The sequence below is a fragment of the Oncorhynchus clarkii genome, chromosome 3 (genome assembly GCF_045791955.1).
Source record: "Oncorhynchus clarkii lewisi isolate Uvic-CL-2024 chromosome 3, UVic_Ocla_1.0, whole genome shotgun sequence".
Classification (NCBI taxonomy): Eukaryota; Metazoa; Chordata; class Actinopteri; order Salmoniformes; family Salmonidae; genus Oncorhynchus; species Oncorhynchus clarkii.
Genome location: NC_092149.1, coordinates 57488023 through 57510525, shown reverse-complemented (window position 1 = coordinate 57510525; position 22503 = coordinate 57488023).

Sequence of the window (22503 nt, the reverse complement as noted above, 5' to 3'; positions counted from 1 at the left end):
TTGATTACATGATTTTCCCCCTCATCAATCTACACACAATACCGCATAATTACAGAGCAAAAACCGGGTTTTAGAATTTTTTGAAAATATATTACAAAAAAAACAGAAATACCTTATTTACATAAGTATGCAGACCCTTTGCTATGGGACTCGAAAATTAGCTCAGGTGAATACTGTTTCCATTGATCATCCTTGAGATGTTTCTACAACATGATTCAGGTCCACCTGTGGTAAATTCAATTGATCGGAGATGATTTGAAAAGGCACACACCTTTTCGAAGGAATTGTTCGTAGAGCTCCGAGACAGGATTGTGTCGAGGCACAGATCTGCAGAAGGGTATGAAAATATTTATGTAGCATTGAAGATCCCCAAGAAGACAGTGGCTTCCATCATTCTTAAATGGAAGTTGTTTGGAACCACCAAGACTCTTCCTAGAGCTGGCCGCCAGAACAAACTGCCAAGCATCACATTTGGAGGAAACCTGACACCATCCCTATGGTGAAGCATAGCGGTGGCAGCATCATGCTGTGGTGATCGATTTCAGGGACTGGGAGAAAGATGAACGGAGCAAAGTACAGAGAAATACTTGATGAAAACCAGCTGCAGAGCGCTCAGGACCTCATACTAGGGTGAAGGTTCACCTTTCAACAGGACAACAACCCTTAGCACACAGCCAAGACAACGCAGAAGTGGTTTCGGGACAAGTCTCCGAATGTCCTTAAGTGGCCTAGCCAGAGCCCGAACTTAAACCTGATCAAACATCTCTGGAGAGTCCTGAAAAAGCTGTGCAGCAACGTTCCCAGTCCAACCTGACAGAGAGGATCTGTGGAGAAGAATGGGAGAAACTCCCCAAATACAGGTGTGCCAAGCTTTTAGCGTCACACCCAAGAAGACTCGAGGCTGTAATCGTTGCCAAAGGGTCTCAATCCTTACAGTATGTAAATGTGATATTTCAGTTTTAGTAATTTTTTTGGTGCACATTTATCTAAAAATCTGTTTTTGCTTTGGAATTATGGAGTATTGCGTGCAGATTGATTGAGGCAAAAAACACTTAAATTAATTTGAGAATAATTGTTTTATTTCATCCATTTTCAAATTAGGCTGTAACGTAACAAACTCTGAAAAAAGTCAAGGGCTCTGAATACTTTATGAATGCACTGTAGGTCTTACTCTAGTAAGATGCTGTTGGTGTCCTTATACCAATACAACCAACAGATGAACACTAATGCATTGGATTAACTTGACTTCCATGCATATATCAAACATCCAAGTTTTGGGCTGTAGCATTTTTAACCAGCTGTGGCGTTGATGCAGTCTCCTTATAAATTAGACTGACGCTTGTTTATTATAAAAAGAGTGCTATATTCCCAAGGCCAGCAGGCCCAGACAGACCTCTGATTGACTTTCTCAGAGGACTACACACACACACACAGAGACACACACACACACACACACACACACACACACACACACACACACACACACACACACACACACACACACACACACACACACACACACACACACACACACACTGGAATCAATCAGAGGTAAGTTGTGCAAACCTGATCCAACTATAGCTGTAATTACTACCATTATGGCAATGGAGTTGATGGAGTAAATGTGTTGATACACTGTGTGTGCTTTTGGGGTAGGAGGGACGGGGGAAGGGGGGTGCGGTGTGCATGTGTGCGATATTTAATTATATGTTTGTCACCCATGTACACCGCTAAATACAGTTGAAGTCGGAAGTTTACATACACTTAGGTTGGAGTCATTAAAACTTGTTTTTCAACCACTCCACAAATGTCTTGTTAACAAACTATAGTTTTGGCAAGTCGGTTAGGAAATCTACTTTGTGCAGGAAATAAGTAATTTTTCCAACAATTGTTTACAGACAGATTATTTCACTTATAAGTCACTGTATCACAATTCCAGTGGGTCAGAAGTTTATAAACACTAAGTTAACTGTGCCTTTAAACAGCTTGGAAAAGTCCAGAAAATTATGTCATGGCTTTAGATGCTTCTGATAGGCTAATTGACATAATTTGAGTCAATTGGAGGTGTACCTGTAGATGTATTTCAAGGCCTACCTTCAAAATCAGTGCCACTTTGCTTGACATCATGGGAAAATCAAAAGAAATCAGCCAGACCTCCAAATTGTAGACTTCCACAAGTCTGGTTCATCCTTGGGAGCAATTTCCAAACGCCTGAAGGTACCACGTTCATCTGTACAAACAATGTTACACAAGTATAAACACCATGGGACCACGCAGCCATCATACCGCTCAGGAAGGAGACGCATTCTGTCTCCTAGAGATGAACATACTTTGGTGCGAAAAGTGCAAATCAATCCCAGAACAACAAAGGACCTTGTGAAGATGCTGGAGGAAACAGGTACAAAAGTATCTATATCCACAGGAAAACTAGTCCTGTATCGACATAACCTTAAAAGGCCGCTCAGCAAGGAAGAAGCCAGTGCCACAAAAAAGCCATAAAAAGCCAGACTACGGTTTGCAACTGCACATGGGGACAAAGATCGTACTTTTTGGAGAAATGTCCTCTGGTCTGATGAAAACAAAAATATAACTGTTTGGCCATAACGACCATCATTATGTTTGGAGGAAAAAGGGGGAGGCTTGCAAGCCGAAAAACACCATCCCAACCGTGACGCACGGGGGTGGCAGCATCATATTGTGGGGGTTCTTTGCTGCAGGAGGGACTGGTGTACTTCACAAAATAGATGAGTGAAATTATGTGGATATATTGAAGCAACATCTCAAGACATCAGCCAGGAAGTAAAAGCTTGGTCGCAAATGGATCTTCTAAATGGACAACGACCCCAAGCATACTTCCAAAGTGGTGGAAAAATGTCTTAAGGACAACACAGCCAAGGTATTAGAGTGGCCATCACAAAGCCCTGACCTCAATCCTATAGAAAATGTGTGGGCAGAACTGAAAAAATGTGTGCGAGCAAGGAGGCCTATAAACCTGACTCAGTTACACCAGCTCTGTCAGGAGGAATGGGCCAAAATTCACCCAACTTATTGTGGGAAGTTGTGGAAGGCTACCCGAAACATTTGACCCAAGTTAAGCAATTTAGAGGCAATGCTACCAAATATTAACCGAGTGTATGTAAACTTCTGACCCACTGGGAATGTGATGAAAGAATTTTAAGCTGAAGTAAATAATTATTTCTGCTATTATTCTGACATTTCACATTCTTAAAATAAAGTGGTGATCAACTTTTTACAATGATTAAATGTCAGGAATTGTGAAAAACGGAGTTTAAAAGTATTTGGCTAAGGTGTATGTAAACTTCTGAATTCAACTGTATATTATTGACGCAAATTCTAAATTAACTGCAGGTTATGGTCGTAGCTTAGAGTTATTATATGTTTACAGTTACCAAATAGCTGAAATCATTGTGCAGAAAACTAAGCTAATTTCTGTTTTGTACCGCGGTCATACGATACATGGTATAGAAAAATAGAGTACAATTTGAAGACACAGTCCCTCTAAATGCCTAGAATCCATGCCCTAGATAAACTGCTTTTAGATTCAATAAGGGGACCTGCTTCCACAAAAGTTTCACAGGTGCACGTTTTACATAGATATTATGTCACATTATTTGTTCTTTTTTATTTTTAAGATAAGCAGTACAGGGTTATTTCAGGATTTCATTATAAAATTTAAAGCCATACAGCATTTCTGTCAGAGCTCAAAAAGTAGTTATGTTATAGTATTGTGACATTTTCAATTCTTTGAAATGTATTTAACCCCTAGAGTAAATAAAACAAAAAATGATATAAAACAAAAAATCCCAATCAAAATCCATCAAAATCATCCAAATCCGCCGGTGTCTCACTGTGGCGTAGCTAGAGCGGTGTTTGTCAGAACATGAGATCCCGAAAATCATTATTCTCACGAAAACGTCTGTAGCTTCCAAACGGTTTGACCTACAAACTATTATGACCACTCTATGGAACGGGGAGACTCTCACAAACACAATGGTGTTCTCTGTATCACAGGACTCGTCTCAAGGTAACCGGCACCGTTTAAAAAAGAACTAATGGAAGGCAACACTTCAAAACCTTGTTTTTTATTATTTATTTTTGGGCTGTTCTTTTTGCCATTGATAAATGTTTTATTCAATGCATTTCTATGGACTTTAGTAGTAAAGGCTTTTTTGTTTTATACCTAAAGGGGTCCTAAAATTCCACATCAAATAGCTAAATGAGCTGTAGTATGACCATTTCAAAACAATTCCGTATTTCAGTTTAGCACCCCCCCCCCCCCCCAAAGAATTAAGTACATTTTCAGTCCCTGAAATTCGATTACATCAACCTTATGTGAAATATACTTACACTAAGAAACTCCAAGCAGATTTTTTTTTAACTGGCCTCACAGGGAGCTATTTGAACCATAGCTCATTAGTCGTGATGTTTTGGAAAAACTTTGCCTCTAAGTGTTCATAAGGCAGTAAAATAACGAGATGAGCAGTGTCCCCCAAAGTTACAATGGATGGCCCTGAAGTCATTAAGTAATTGCTGAATCTAATAAATAAGCAAAGAAAGTGATTTTAATCACTCCATTTCATCCCTCTGGTTTCAAGGATACAAGTTTACTGTGTGTGTGTGTGTGTGTGTGTGTGTGTGTGTGTGTGTGTGTGTGTGTGTGTGTGTGTGTGTGTGTGTGTGTGTGTGTGTGTGTGTGTGTGTGTGAAACAAAGTTCAATATACATACAGTGCCTTCTGAGAGTATTCGCACCCTCTGGCTTTGTCCACATTTTGTTGTGTTACAGCCTGTATCAACATGAGTGTTTTGTCACTAGCCTACACACAATAACCCATAATGCCAAAGTGGAATTTTGTTTTTCAACATTTTTACAAAATAATAAAAAATACAAAGTTGAAATGTCTTCAGTCAATAAGTATTCAACCCCATTTTTATGGCAAGCCTAAATAAGTTCACGAGTAAAAATATGCTTAACAAGTCACATAATAAATTGCATGGACTCAATCTGTGTGCAGTAATAGTGATTTAACATGATTTTTAAAAGACCTACTGTAGCTCTGCTGGAGTTACTTTAATTGATAACTTTAACACCTTCTGGAAACAGAAGATAATCTACAGGAATGATCCATCCAAATCATCTTGGCTCCTGGACTCTGTCCACACTGCTGCGTTGAAACAATGACTGGTAAATGATCCAAGACCAGCTCAGTTAATCCCTACCATAGTGACAACGAGTCGTCATAATGCTGTATCAAATGTACATGATCTTAGGGGCATTGGCAAACACAATGTCAGTAATTTAATTTATTTACCCCTAATTTCACAGAATACATCTGTTTATACTACTACAGCTCTTGTAAGCAGTAATCATGAGCCTATACACCAGAGTGTACAATAGTAGGAAGACCACTTTATGCAGCTCACCCTGCACTATCAGCTCCAATGTAAATAACAAGAGTCAGTCTACCTCTGATAAGCTTCCCAGTAATGCATTAAAAACAATCAAGCAACCCAGAAAAGTACTAAAAATATCCCATATTAACGTATGTAGCCTAAGAAAGCCACCTTTGTACTAATGCTACAGATATTTGCTTTAAAGAAGTATCCAAATCCATAGGATGTAGTGATCACAATATAATAGCCATATCTATGAAAACCAAAGTTCCAAAGGCTGGGCCTAATATAGTGTATAAGAGGTCATACAATATGTTTTGTAGTGATTGATATGTTGATGATATAAAGAATATTTGCTGGTCTGTGGTGTGTAATGAGGAGCAACCAGACGCTGCACATGACGCATTTATGAAACTACTTATTCCAGTTACTAATAAGCACACACCCATTAAGAACATTACTGTAAAAACTGTTAAATCCCCTCATCAATCCATGATTGGGAATTAAAACATTGTATGGTTGAGAGGGATGAGGCAAAAGGTATGGCAATTAAGTCTGGCAGCCCAACTGATTGGCAAACATACTGCAAATTAAGAAATCATATGACTAAACTAAATAAAAAATAAACTCCACTATTAAACAAAGATAAATTATATAAAGAATGATAGTAAAAAGCTTTGGGGCACCTTAAAAGAAATTGTGGAAAAAAAGCCAACTCGGCTCCTTCATTTATTGAATCAGATGGCTCATTCATCACAAAGCCCACTGATATTCCGCTACCCAAAAATAGTAAAGCCCCATTTACTGGCTCAAATAGTTGACCAATCAGCCTGTTACCAAACCTTAGTAAACTTCTGGGAAAAAAACTGTGTTTGACCAGATACAATGCTATTTTACAGTAAACAAATTGACAAGAGAATTTCAGCATGCTTACAGGGAAGGACACTCAACAAGCACAGCACTTACACAAATTACTGATGATTGGCTGAGAGAACAATATAAATGATGATGATGATTAAGTGATTGTGGGGGCTGTCATGTTACATGCTGACCAGACCAGACACGTCGCGTGCGTGAGTGTTGCAAAATAAATGTAGAAATCCATGTTATTCAATTATTGCACCCACAATGCTTGCGCGCGCCAACGAGCGTCTGCGTTGCCAAGGGCTAAAATAGAAGTCCTTTCTATTTCTGATGCAGATCGTGCTGAAAGTCTTGCCTCTCCCATCTCCTTATTGGTTTATAGAAGCAGGTACCCGTGATTGAAAGATGAAATGTTTTGCCGGTTGCCGTGGTAAAAGTGTAGATGCCAATCACCATATAAGTTCAAAGATGAAAAAGACTGGAAGGAGGAGAGATGACTAGAAACGATTCGGTTGGCCGTTTTATGTGTGGATTAATTGTCAGAGTAGAAGACCTTGTGCATTTCATGTAAAATAACAACTCAATGTTTATATCCCAGGAAAATTTGCTAGCAACAGAAAGCTAGCAAAATAGGACAAATTAGCTAGCAAGTGCAAATTAATGTAATTGGTTCAGAGTTTGTTTTGATATTTTAACCTACGTGTCGCGTTTGGTGTAGGGGGACAAAATACATTTATGCACGATAGAGCACGATGGCGATGGTGCACGATAGCGCAGCCGGTTTGGGTTCCGTGTTAGACTTCAGTGCAGCTTTTGACATTATTGATCATAGTCTGCTGCTGGAAAAACGTATGTGTTATGGCTTTACACCCCCTGCTAATGTGGATAAAGAGTTACTTGTCTAACAGAACACAGAGGGTGTTTTTTAATGGAAGCCTATCAAATATAATCCAGTTAGAATCAGGAATTCCTCAGGGTAGCTGTTTAGGCCCGTTGCTTTTTTCATTTTTTACTAATGACATGCCACTCACTGACTTTGAGTCAAGCCAGAGTTTATATGTATGCGAATGACAACACTATACACGTCAGCTACAACACTCAACAAAGAGCAGCTATTAGTTTCAGAGTGGATGGCAAGGAATAAGTTAGCCCTAAATATCTCTAAAACTGTATTGGGAACAAAACACTCACTAAACCATAAATCTTGTAATAAATAATGTGGTAATTGAGATGACTAAACTGCTTGGAGTAACACTAGACTGTAAACTGTCATGGTCAAAACATATTGATGCAGTAGTAGCTAAGATGGGGAGAAGTCCGTCTATAATATAGCGAAGTTCTGCCTTCTTAACAACACTATCAACAAGGCAGGTCCTACAGGCCCTAGTTTTGTCGCACCTTGTTCAGTCGTGTGGTCCGGTGCCACAAAAAATGACTTTTTTTGTTGCAATTGGCTCAGAACAGGGCAGCACGGCTGACCCTTGGATGTACACAGAGAGCTAATATTAATAATATGCATGTCAATCTCTCCTGGCTGAAAGTGGAGGAGAGATTGACTTCATCACTACTTTTATTTATGAGAGGTATTGACATGTTGAATGCTGTCTGTCTAAACTACTGGCACACAGCTAGGACACCCATGCATACCCCACAAGGCATGCCACAAGAGGTCTCTTCACAGTCCCCAAGCCCAGACTATGGGAGGCACACAGTACTACATGGAGCCATGACTACATGGAACTCTATTCCACATCAAGTAACTGACGCAAACAGTAAAATTAGATTTAAAAAACAGAAAATACACCTTATGGACTATGAAGCAACACAAACATTGGCACAGACACATGCATACACCTCCCCTCACACACACACACACACACACACACACACATATACACACGCACTATACATACACATGGATTTAGTAATATATATATGTGGTAGTGGTGGAGTGGGGGCCTGAGGGCACATAGTGTGTTGTGAAATCTGTGAATGTACTGTAATGTTTTAAAATGGTATAAATTGCCTTAATTTTGCTGGACCGCAGGAATAGTGGCTGCTGCTATGGGGATCCATAATAAATACAAATACAAACCACTCAGGGATTTCACCATGAGAGGCCAATGGTGACTTTAAAACAGTTACAGAGTTTAATGGATGTGATAGGAGAACATTGAAATTGGATCAACAACATTTTAGTTACTCCACAATACTAACCTAATTGACAGAGTGAAAAAAAGAAACCTATAAAGAAAAAAAATATTGCAAAACATGCATCCTGTTTGCAACAAGGCACTGAATTAATACTGCAAAACATGTGGCACAGCAATTCATTTCTTCTCCTGAATACAAAGTGTTATATTTGGGGCAAATCCAATACAACACATTACTGAATACCGCTCTCTCTAATTTTCAAGCATAGTGGTGGCTGCACCATGTTATGAGTATGCTTGTAATTGTTAAGGACTGGGGAGTCTCAGGATACAAAATAAATGGAATGGAGCTAAGCACAGGCAAAATCCTAGAGGAAAACCTGGTTCAGTCTGCTTTCCACCAGACACTGGGAGATGAATTCACCTTTCAGCGGGACAATAAACACAAGGCCAAATCTACACCAGAGATGTTTACCAAGAAGACATTGTGGCTGTGTTACCGTTTTGACTGAAATCTATTTGAAAAGCTATTGCAAGACCTGCAAATGCTAGTTTAGCAATGATCAACAACCAATTTGACATTGCTTGAAGAATTTTGAAAAGAATAATGGGGAAATGTTGCTTGAGGAAAGCTCTCAGAGACTTACCCAGAAATACTCACAACTGTAATCTCTGCCAATGGTGCTTCTAGAAAGTATTGACTCAGGGGTGTAAATGCTTATGTAAATTAGATATTTCTGTATTTCATTTTAAATAAATTTCCTGCAATTTCTAAAAACATGTTTTTACTTTGTCATTATGGAGTATTGTGTGTAGATGGCTGATTAAAACCTAAATGTAATGCATTCTTGAATTCAATCTATAACACACCAAAATATGGAGTAATTCAAGGGGTATGAATATTTTCTGAAGGCACCGTATACAGTATGTATATATACTGCGTACGGGGAATGTACAGGGAATGTGTCAACTGAAAGCTTCTAGTGTACTTCTAAAATTATTTTCTTAGTGTGATTTATGGCCTACACCATATAACAAATATTTCCAATGCAATCCATAACATATTGTTATTTAGACAGGCATGTTATGTGCTTTGTGGCCTACACAAGATAACAAATCTTACCATTGCAATCAATATCATATTGTTATTAAGACAGACAAGTTATACATAACAAATATTGTCCTCATACAGAAATGTAATCAAATTGTATCTGTCACATGCGCCGACCTTACAGTGAAATGCTTACTTACAAGCAATGCAGTTCTTAACCAACAATGCAGTTCAGTTATGCCTTGAAGGTTGGGCAAAAATCACAGTGGCTAGATGTGCCAAGCTTAAAGAGACATACTCCCAAGGGACTTGCAGCTGTAGTTGATATACAGAAGATGGCCCTATTTGGTAAAAGACCAAGTCCATATTACGGCAAGAACAGCTCAAATAGGCAAAGAGAAACGACATGTCTTCACTACTATTCTACAATGTAGAAAATAGTAAAAATAAAGAAAAACCCTGGAATGAGTAGGTGTGTCCAAACGTTTGACTGGTAATGTACTTACACTGACACCCCAACACATGCGCATACAGTACACACACTCACACTACATACGCTCACACACACACAACATATGCACACATGCATATTGATGCCACACGCACAAACACACACGGACCAAATACGCTTCTGCTACTGCTCCACATACGATGCTGCTACAGCTCAGTCTATTATCTATCCTGTTGCCTAGTCACTTTACCTCTACTTATATCTACATAGCTACCTCAATAACCTCATACCCCTGTACATTGACTCGTTACTAGTACTCCCTGTATAAGGAAAGGTTATTTTTTACTCAGTTATTGTTATTCAATGTGTATATATTTTTCATGTCACTATTTCTATTTGTATTTAATATTTTTTATCTTTAAGTGTTGTTTCTAAAGCATGTGATGAATACAATGTAATTTTATTTGATTTCACACCACCCTCTGTCTGTAACGATTGTCGTCGGGAGAAAGAGAAGAGGACCAAGGTGCAGCGTGGTAAGTATTCATAATGCGTTTTATAAATTCGAACACTTGAACAAAAATCAACAAACGAACAGTTCTGTAAGGTGCAATACAGAAAACACCTACCCACTAACACAGGTGGGAACAGGCTACCTAAGTATGGTTCTCAATCAGAGACAACAATTGACAGCTGCCTCTGATTGGGAACCATACCAGGCCAAACACATAGAAATACAACACACAGAACAAAACAGAATGAAAAACATAGAATGCCCACCCCAACTCATGCCCTGACCAAACCAAAATAGAGACATAAAAAAGGAACTAAGGTCAGGATGCGACACTGTCTGAAGACTGATTGAGAGAACCCCAGGTACACGGAACTGCATAGGCCAAACAGAGATGCTGTGGTCTGGATGTTATCATTGGGATCAATGTTAGCATAACCAGGCATACTGTAAATACAAGAGTAATTATTAACAGACCATGGTGGAAAAACAGCACTGCCTGAACTAATCCTGTAAAATGACCCTCAACTGGCTCTGTAGCTGGGAGAAAAGGGCCACTGCTCTCCTCCATCCTTTTCATGTTCTTTCAGAAGTAGACGTAGGTTCTGCTCCAAGACAGAACCATAGTAAAATAAGATATTAGTAGATGGAAGATATATATTGTGGTGCATATTTTCCCCTGATAGAAAAATATATCCCTATTGCTGCTTAATTCTGTAGTGGCTTGAAAGAGATATGAATTCAAGGGTTGTTCTTCTGGGTCAAGTATAGACACGTAGTCCAAATACCCCTGCAATTAGAACAATAGCACTGTCCGCAACAAGAACAAAGTACACCACGTTCTTGATGTCTCTTTATCCACATGAAAAGCTGTCGATTGTTGGGCACAATGTTGATGGTGATCCAGGTCACTGAAGAAAGGTTGACCACACTGATGAAGTAAATGGCTTCAGGGTCAAATAAAGTCCTTTAACAAAAGGACTGAGGGCAAAATGGTGGATAAAAACTAAACACCACCATAGAAATCAGCAGGACTTTAAGAGGCTGCTGAACATTTACCCTCTGCACATTTGGAGGACACAGGAGACAAAATGCAAAGACAATATCTATATTTAATGTGATTAAAGTTCAACAATATATTTTGCTTCAGCAGACCAACTCAATGAATTTTGGTTTTACTTTGTTTTACTTTGAGCCTGCTTGAATTTCACCAAAATCCTATTCATCACTAGAACACAGCAGATCTATGTAGCTAGCTAAAGAGAGCATGTAACTACTGCAATATAATTACCCTCTAAGTTAAAAACAGTTGGCCTAATATTAGTATTTACTGGACAACTACTACACTCTTGATCACAAGTGTCAAACATACAGCACGGCCCACAAAGGATTTCAGACTAAAATAAAATATGTTGAACACAGTGAACACTGTACATTTGCCATTACATTACAAACTCTCTCATTACATTGATTGAAAACTCCCTTAAAGACACCACCTTCTGTCTGAAGACAGTTTGGGAGAGCCCCAGACACAAAGAGCTGCATAAGCCAAACAGAGAGGAAACTGTGACCTGGATAAGACCATGGGGATCGAAGTCCTCATATATTGCCAGACTGACAAGAAACATCACACTCATTGTCCATAAACAGCAGGGCAAATACAGAACAGCCTGGAGTAAACCTGTAACAGTCACACTCATCTGGCTCTGTAGCTGTGGCTTGGAGAAAGGGCCACTGCTCTCCTCCATCTTCTTCATGTGTCTTCGCAGGTGCTGCTCCAAGACAGATTCATAGTCCTAAAGTAGATGATTAAGAAAACATTGGTGCCTAATTCTGCAGTGATGTTGAAGTAGGATGATGAATTGATGATGAGTATAGCCAGCTGACTGCCAAGAAGCACAATTCTTGTCCAAAATGAGACCAATGTATAACCCATTCTTGATGTGTCTCTTCAGCCAGACAAAAAGCTGTCCGTTGTTGGGCCGATGTTGATGTAGTAGACGGTCACTGAAGATAGATTCACCACACTGGTGAAGTTACAGATCTGAAGAAGGGTCTCATCCAGTTCAGCCATTGAAGGGATGATAACCTCACAAACAAAGAGCATTATTGTGATTTGGTGGATATAGTTTTTTTTAAACACCATAGAAATCAGGAGGATGTTCAGAGACTGAGGTTTCGCCCCGTGCCCAGTCTGGAGACATAGCAGACAAAGGTAAAGACCATGTTCAGCACTATAGCATCTTCAGAACAGATGTCTCTTCAACAACTCAATCAGTGAATGAATGACATATCTGTCAGTTTATCATCTCAACAGCCCAACCCTTGTCTAGATAAGATTTGATTTGATTTAACTTATTTTACATCTGCAGTGTCAACAGAGACATCTTTTTGTAGGCAGCCTTGTTGTTCTTTGTCAAACTTACTGTATCAACCCTCCATTGAGCATGTAAAGTGGGGAGTGTTTGTATTTATTTGCCTGGAAGATCACAAGAGGTTAGATGAGGATTGGGGGAATTTGAAGCAGATGATCCTATGATCTTGCATTTGCCATTGATTTTACAAACAATATTTCATTGTAAATTACTACATTTCGGAAAGTTTCGGATTGACTTGCAAATCCTCCCCACTGGGAATTGACCCTATCAGGTATTCACATTTTGTCTGCAGTTTTTTTTTAAACTTTTGAAGTGGGTTATACTCATCTTTCCATTTACAGCAAAATGCTCCCATTTGAGCATAATCCATCATTTATGTAAGGGATAAACACTGATGTTCTGTACATTACCTTGGAAATAATGGATGAGCATGAAGATGAGTGCGGTGGAATTTATCCAAGGTAAAGTACATAACGGACAAACAAAACAATACTAAAGCACACATTTACCCATAGAAACTACATGCTTCATTTATTTTATTATAGTTTTTCTATTATAGAATATGAAAACATTCAATCTACCTGCAGTGAAGCCGCAGAACATTTACATTACATTCAGTCATCTCACAGATTCCCATCCAGAGTGACCGACAGGAGTAGCTAGGGTCTAGCACCCCGCCCAAGGGCACATCGACAGATTTCCCATCAAGTCAAAACGGGGACCCGAACCAGCGACCTATTGTCCACCGGCCCAAGGTCCCAACTGCCAGGTCACCAATCGTCCAAGATCCCCCAACAGTTCCCCGAGAGCTGCCCCCCCCCCCCCCCCCCCCCCCCACAGGCTACCGTCCCCCAATGCACCAACAACTAAAAACAAAAATGCATATGTGTGCGTTTGAATGCGTTTGTGTGTATATGCGAACAAGCACCTGCGCTGCATCAGCCTCAGGCAAACAGCTATTGGATGTAACAGGCATTGGATTGTTCATTCTTTTTATTCGGTTGTCATGCTGTTTGGCAACATTCTTATTCCTTGCTTGCTAGCTAGCCAACTAAGGCTAACACAGTCATGTCAGCCTCTGCAGCCAGAATAACAGCAAAAGGGGGGTCAATGCAAATCGTTTGTATTTTGGGGCGGGGTTAAGTATCTACTAGTCTTATGGCTTGGGGGTAGAAGCTGTTCAGGGTCCTGTTGGTTCCAGACTTGCATCGGTACCGCTTGCCATGTGGTAGCAGAGAGAACAGTCTATGACTTGGGTGGCTGGAGTCTCAGAAAATGTTTAGCACCTTCGTCTGAAACCCCCTGCTATAGAGGTCCTGGATGGCAGGCAGCTTGGCCCCAGTGATGTACTGGGCCATATGCAATACCCTCTGTAGCGTCTTGCTACAGAGGCTAGTGCAGTCGGAGGCCTAGCAGTTGCCATACCAGGCGGTGATGCAACCAGTCAAGATGCTCTCAATGGTGCAGTTCTGAGGGCCCAAACCAAATCTTTTCAACCATCAGATACGTCATCAGAGCGCGCAACAGAACACAGTACTGTCTACACTCAGTTTGTTTATATTAAAACATTTTCATTAAATCGATTTTATTCCGAACTAAACTTTTGTTGCTAAGGATTCCACGACGTGGTTAGCCTTTACGGCTGGGACTGCAAGTTTGTGTTACTTTTTTTTTGCATGGACTCCATGAGTGCTAGCTGGCTGTACTACAGATAACTGTCGTCGTCGTGGGAAAGACTCATTATCTTTCATAAAACAACTGGTTGCAGTAAAGAGCCATTCTGGATACTAAGGACATCCTGAGGGAAATCGACGAGTACCAACAGCTTTACGCTATGGAGGAACAACATACTCCATCATGGAAAGTTCCGACCACCTCACAAAATAACTTTAGCCTGACAAAAAAAGAAAAACAGATGATTCTACAGACATGGACAATTTACTTACCATTGAGGTAGAGGCTAGTGCTCTAGCTGGAATCCATGCAACACTGGAAAAGTTGTTTGAGGAGGTAGCAGGGCTAAGGGGGTGTTTGGAGTTCAGACAGAGTGAAATTCTCACGCTCCAAAGAGAAAACAAGGCACTCACAGCCAAGGTAAAAATCTACGATTCCAACATGGATTGCCTACTCAGGGAAAATAGGGTGAAGGAGTCGCTACCAGACATACAAAGTCGTAGCATGCATGAAAATATTTTTTTTTCTGGGATTCCTGAAGACGCATCCAATAATCCAGAGGGCGCGATCAGAGAATTCATACAATCCGCCTTGAAACTTCCCATAGAGACTGTAAACAAAGTGGCTTTCCACCGAGTACACAGTCACACATCAGTCACACATCAGATGTACACAGCTCACAGTCAAACAGGCAAGGGATTAAACAAATATTGCTAGAACCTATTTCTTGAATTCTAAATATCAGACTTGAAAGATTTGAAAGCTTTGACCTTCATAATACCTCTGATGGCAGTAACTTTACAAGCACGAATTATGGTAAATTTAGACTGAGAATAGTATCTAGTTATTGTAAGGGGTGAAATAAGCATAGCCAGTTATAATTGTAATGGTTTAGCAGATAAAAAAAAGAAGATCAGCCTTTACATGGCTAAAAGAAAAGGAATTTAACATATACTGTTTACAGGAAACTCACTCTACATCCTTAGATGAAGTTGCATGGAAAAAGGAATGGGGCGGTGAAATAATTTTCTGTCATGGACAAAGGAACTCAAAGGATGTGATGATATTAATTAACAAAAATGTCAATCTGAATTGTCAAATAGGCGGGAATGATTCGCAAGGAAGGTGGATCCTTCTGAATATGAAAGTGGACGAAAAAGAGCTTTGGCTTATTAATCTATATGGTCCAAATCAGGATGATCCACACCTCTTTGAAAACATTTATACCAATTTATTGAACTTACAGGCAACAAATTATCTAATCATTATGGTAGGAGACTATAACACAGTGTTAAGTACCTCAATGGACCTTGAAGGTAATCACTCTACAAACTATCATAACCATGCCCTTAAGGAAATATTATGGACACATTAGAAATAGTGGATATTTGGAGACTAAAAAACCCCGACCTAGTGAGATATACATGGAGGACTTAATCAAGCTAGTCGTCTTGACTACTTTCTTGTCTCTTTCTCTCTTGCATCAAAGGTTTAAAAAGTTTTAATAGGAGACAGAATGCGATCGGATCATCATCTAATTGGCATTCACATAACTCTTATAGATTTTCCACGTGGACAGGGATATTGTAAATTTAATCAAAGTTTACTGGAGGACAACTTATTTTAACTAATACAAAATAATTAATAACTGAATTCTTCCGGGTATAATATAGGTTCAGTAAATCCCCTTATTGTTCGGGATACCTTTAAACGTACCTTCAGGGGTCATTCAATTCAATTTTCATCAATAATAACAAAGCAGTTTCTGGCTAAAGAGACAAGACTAACAAGGGAAATCCATGAACTAATAGTACAGGTAGATAGCAATAAAAGTGATACTACAGAGATACAAAATAAGTTAGAGGAAAAACAAAAAGATCTTGAGGAACTTATTCAAGAACGATCTAATGTAATCTATTACAAAAATAAAGCAAACTGGATGGAATAGGGAGAAAAATGCACAAAATTCTTCCTGAATATCCAATACAGGAACGCTAACGAAATGAATTTACAGAAACTCGTTACTGAAGACGGAGTCATCTATGATTCTCCGAATGATATTTTAAAAGCTAATTATTTTAGGCAGATGTTCTAATTATTTTAGGCAGATGTTCTCTTTTCCGTCTCATCCTTTCCCACTGAATGAAGATTATGGTAAGGAATTCTTTCCAAATAATATTTAAAAAAAATGGAAAATTAACAAATCTACAGAAAGATCAGTGCGAAGGCAAAATTACGGAGGAATAACTTTTTGAGGCTATTAAATCCTTTCAGTCTGGAAAAACCCCAGGGCTTAACGGCATACCGGTAGAGGTATATCAAGTATTTTTTGATATACTAAAAGCTCCATTGTTAGATTGTTTTAACTTGTTTCCCCTCTCTCCACTGGGATTCTCTGCCTCTAACCCTATTACAGGGGCTGAGTTACTGGTGCTCTTCCATGCCATCCCTAGGAGGGGGATGTGATCTTCCTGTCCGGGTTGGCGCCCCCCCTTGGGTTGTGCCGTGGCGGAGATCTTTGTGGGCTATACTCTGCCTTGTCTCAGGATGGTAAGTTGGTGGTTGAAGATATCCCTCTAGTGGTGTGGGGGCTGTGCTTTGGCAAAGTGGGTGGGGTTATATCCTGCTTGTTTGGCCCTGTCCAGGGATATCATCAGATGGGGCCACAGTGTGTCCCCTCCTGTCTCAGCCTCCAGTATTTATGCTGCAGTAGTTTATAAGTCGGGGGGCTGTTATAGTCTGGAGTATTTCTCCTGTCTTATCCAGTGTCCTGTGTGAATTTAAGTATGCTCTCTCTAATTATCTCTCTCTTTCTCTCTTTTTCTCTTTTTCTTTCTTTCTCTCGTTCTCTCGTTCTTTCTTTCTTTCTTTCTTTCTTTCTTTCTTTCTTTCTTTCTTTCTTTCTTTCTTTCTTTCTCTCTCTCTCTCGGAGGACCTGAGCCCTAGGACCATGCCTCAGGACTACCTGGCCTGATGACTCCTTGCTGTCCCCAGTCCACCTGGCCGTGCTGCTTCTCCAGTTTCAACTGTTCTGCCTGCCGCTATGGAACCCTGACCTGTTCACCGGACGTGCTACCTGTCCCAGACCTGCTGTTTTCAACTCTCTAGAAACAGCAGGAGCAGTAGAGATACTCTGAATGATTGGCTATGAAAAGCCAACTGACATTTACTCCTGAGGTGCTGACCCGTTGCACACTCAGCAAGCACTGTGATTATTATTATTTGACCCTGCTGGTCATCTATGAACATTTGAACATCTTGGCCATGTTCTGTTATAATCTCCACCCGGCACAGCCAGAGACGATTGGCCACCCCTCATAGCCTGGTTCCTCTCTAAGTTTATTCCAAGCTTCTGGCCTTTCTAGGGAGTTTTTCCAAGCCACCGTGCTTCTACACCTACATTGCTTGCTGTTTGGGGTTTTAGGCTGGGTTTCTGTACAGCACATTGTGACATCAGCTGATGTAAGAAGGGCTTTATAAATACATTTGATTGATTGATTGATATAGAAATGGTAGTCTGTCAGGTACTCAGCAGGAATGTCTGTTTTGTCTATTTTTAAAACAAGACCCAGATGGAAAAAATAAAGACCCAGTCTATCTAAAAAACTGGAGGCCCCTTACACTTCAATGTTGTGATGCAAAAATACTAGCAAAATGCATAGCACTTTGCATAACAATTGTTCTGTCACGCCCTGACCTGAGTATTCTTTGTTTTCTTTATATATTTTGGTTATGTCAGGGTGTGACATGGGTGATGTATGTGTTTTTGTACTGTCTAGGGGTTTTGTAGGTTTATTGGGTTGTTTACCATCTAGGTGTTTATGTATGTCTATGGTTGCCTAGATTGGTTCTCAATTAGAGGCAGCTGTTTATCGTTGTCTCTGATTGGGAACCATATTTAGGCTTCCATACTTCTTTGGGTATTTCGTGGGTTATTGTCTATGTGATGTTGCATGTTCGAACTCAGTTTTGATAGCGGTCACGTTCGTTTTGTTTGTTTGTTTAGTGTACTTTGTGTTTTCCATCTTTCATTAAAAATATGTATTCACATCACGCTGCGCTTTGGTCTCCTCACTACGACGATCGTGACATGTTCATCCTCATCAGACAGGTTTTTTATATGGACGATACATTGGAGATAATATATGACAACTACTAGAAATAATAGTAACATAATAAAACATATAAGAAGCCAGGAATGGTATTTATAGCGTATTTTGAAAATGCATTTGATAAAGTAAGACTGATTTTATTTATAAATGCCTGGATTTTTTCAATTTCAGTAATTCTCTTATAAAATGGGTAAAATAATAATGATAATAATAATAATAATAAAATAATGTATAGCAACCCTAGGTGTAAAATAGTAAATAACGGCTACTTCTCAGAGAGATTTGAATTGTCAAAAGGACTTAAACAAGGGTGTTCGCTGTCACCATATCTATTCGTTATGGCCATCGAAATGCTAGCTATTAAAATCAGATCCAATGACAACATTAGAGGATTAGAAATCCAAGACTTAAAAACAAAGGTGTCCATGTATGCCGATGACTCAAGTTTTATATTAAGTCCGCACGCTAGATCCCTGCAATGTCTCATTGAAGATCTAGATAACTTTTCTGTACCCTCTGTAATAAAATCTATTTACGATAAGTGTACAATATTACATTTTGGATCCTTAAAAAATACAACTTTTACATTACCCTGCAGTTTACCTATAAAATGGGCTGATGGTGAAGTAGACATACTCGGTATTCATATCACAAAATATATAAATAAGCTCTCCGCAATGAATTTCAATCGAAAACTAAATAGACAAGATCCTGCAACCATGGAGAGGTAAATACATGTCTATTTTTGGAAAACATGCCCTGATAACTCCTTAGTCATATCTCAGTTTACTCACTTACTTATGGCACTGCCTACTCATGATGATTCATTTTTCAAATCATATGAGGAAAAATATTTCGCTTTATCTGGGATGCTAAACCAGACAAAATAAAACGTGCCTATCTATATAATGAATATGAATTGGGTGGGTTGAGATTTTAAATATAAAAGCACTTAACCTCTCTCTAAGAGCTTCACTCATTCAAAAGTTTTATTTGAACCCTAAATGGTTCTCAAGTAGATTACTAAGAAAAGCTCATCCATTGTTTAAAATTTGCCTTTTTGCCTTTGTGCAGATTGCCACGTCTCATTTTTGATTCATTGAAAATAGTATCTCTCTTTTTCAAACAAGCATTGAAGAGCTGGCTACAATTTCAATTTCACCCCCCTGAAAAGATAGAACAAATATTGCAACTAATATTATGGCTGAACTCAAATGTGTTGGTTGATAAAATGCCTGTATTTATTGGAAAGATGTTTGAAAGGGGTATTTTGTTCTTAAATTAGATTGTACATTGGAATGGTAGAGTTATGTCCCTTATGTAGTTATCAGAATTGTACGGAAAGGTCTGTTCAATCCAAGAGTACACCCAATTGATTACAGCGTATCAATATAAAGGATCAAAACTGGCAGAGGAATAAAAATAGCATACTAGTTTCATTTGAGGACCAGGATGTTGACAACTGTGCCATACAGATTGCAAACTAGTTGGGAAGAGATTTTTGATGTACCGATTCCATGGACTTCGTATGATATGTAAAACAATGCAAGATTCAAGACTTCATGCTTTTCAGCTAAAAGTATTACATAGAATTCTTGCAACCAACAAAATGTAGAATATTTGGGGCATAAAATCATCAAAGCTCCGCAGATTTTGTTGTGAGGATACAGAATCAATAGACCATTTATTTTGGTATTGCCCACAGGTAGCCTGTTTCTGGTCACAGGTTCAGGAATGGCTAAAAATGCATAGCATTGATCTAAAATTTACCCAAGAAATAGTACTGTTAGGAGATCTGGAGAGACGGGGTCTGTCAATTACTAATATACTAATACTCTTAGTTAAAGTATTTATCGTCAACTCGCAATCTGTGGAATCTATTTGATTAGATAGATTGAAATTGTACGTTAAACATCACAGCATAGTTGAAAGATATGTGTTGCGTAGAACCCCGAAGTGGGTGGCCAGCAGAGATAGATGGGATGGGCTGAGGGAAGCTGAGGGTTGGTATGTGGAATTGGAGACAAGTGGGAGTGGAGTTGCTGTGTGAGAGATACAATGATGGTCAAAGATAAAAGTAAAACATTTATTAATTAAAAAAGTCAAAATAAATGCATATACACACACTCTCATTCAAATAAACACATACAAGAACACACACATATACAGTGCCTTGCGAAAGTATTCGGCCCCCTTGAACTTTGCGACCTTTTGCCACATTTCAGGCTTCAAACATAAATATATAAAACTGTATTTTTTTGTGAAGAATCAACAACAAGTGGGACACAATCATGAAGTGGAACGACATTTATTGGATATTTCAAACTTCTTTAACAAATCAAAAACTGAAAAATTGGGCGTGCAAAATTATTCAGCCCCTTTACTTTCAGTGCAGCAAACTCTCTCCAGAAGTTCAGTGAGGATCTCTGAATGATCCAATGTTGATTTAAATGACTAATGATGATAAATACAATCCACCTGTGTGTAATCAAGTCTCCGTATAAATGCACCTGCACTGTGATAGTCTCAGAGGTCCGTTAAAAGCACAGAGAGCATCATGAAGAACAAGGAACACACCAGGCAGGTCCGAGATACTGTTGTGAAGAAGTTTAAAGCCGGATTTGGATACAAAAAGATTTCCCAAGCTTTAAACATCCCAAGGAGCACTGTGCAAGCGATAATATTGAAGTGGAAGGAGTATCAGACCACTGCAAATCTACCAAGACCTGGCCATCCCTCTAAACTTTCAGCTCATACAAGGAGAAGACTGATCAGAGATGCAGCCAAGAGGCCCATGATCACTCTGGATGAACTGCAGAGATCTACAGCTGAGGTGGGAGACTCTGTCCATAGGACAACAATCAAGTATATTGCACAAATCTGGCCTTTATGGAAGAGTGGCAAGAAGAAAGCCATTTCTTAAAGATATCCATAAAAAGTGTTGTTTAAATTTTGCCACAAGCCACCTGGGAGACACACCAAACATGTGGAAGAAGGTGCTCTGGTCAGATGAACCCAAAATTGAACTTTTTGGCAACAATGCAAAACGTTATGTTTGGCGTAAAGGCAACACAGCTGAACACACCATCCCCACTGTCAAACATGGTGGTGGCAGCATCATGGTTTGGGCCTGCTTTTCTTCAGCAGGGACAGGGAAGATGGTTAAAATTGATGGGAAGATGGATGGAGCCAAATACAGGACCATTCTGGAAGAAAACCTGATGGAGTCTGCAAAAGACCCGAGACTGGGACGGAGATTTGTCTTCCAACAAGACAATGATCCAAAACATAAAGCAAAATCTACAATGGAATGATTCAAAAATAAACATATCCAGGTGTTAGAATGGCCAAGTCAAAGTCCAGACCTGAATCCAATCGAGAATCTGTGGAAAGAACTGAAAACTGCTGTTCACAAATGCTCTCCATCCAACCTCACTGAGCTCGAGCTGTTTTGCAAGGAGGAATGGGAAAAAATGTCAGTCTCTCGATGTGCAAAACTGATAGAGACATACCCCAAGCGACTTACAGCTGTAATCACAGCAAAAGGTGGCGCTACAAAGTATTAACTTAAGGGGGCTGAATAATTTTGCACGCCCAATTTATCAGTTTTTGATTTGTTAAAAAAGTTTGAAATATCCAATAAATGTCGTTCCGCTTCATGATTGTGTCCCACTTGTTGTTGATTCTTCACAAAAAAATACAGTTTTATATCTTTATGTTTGAAGCCTGAAATGTGGCAAAAGGTCGCAAAGTTCAAGGGGGCCGAATACTTTCGCAAGGCACTGTATGTAATCGTGCTAGGCATGCACACAAACATATACAGTTGGTATTGCTGTTATGATTTTAGTTGTCCTTGATGTCATTTGTTTTAAATTATTTTTTTTGCATTGTTGTTT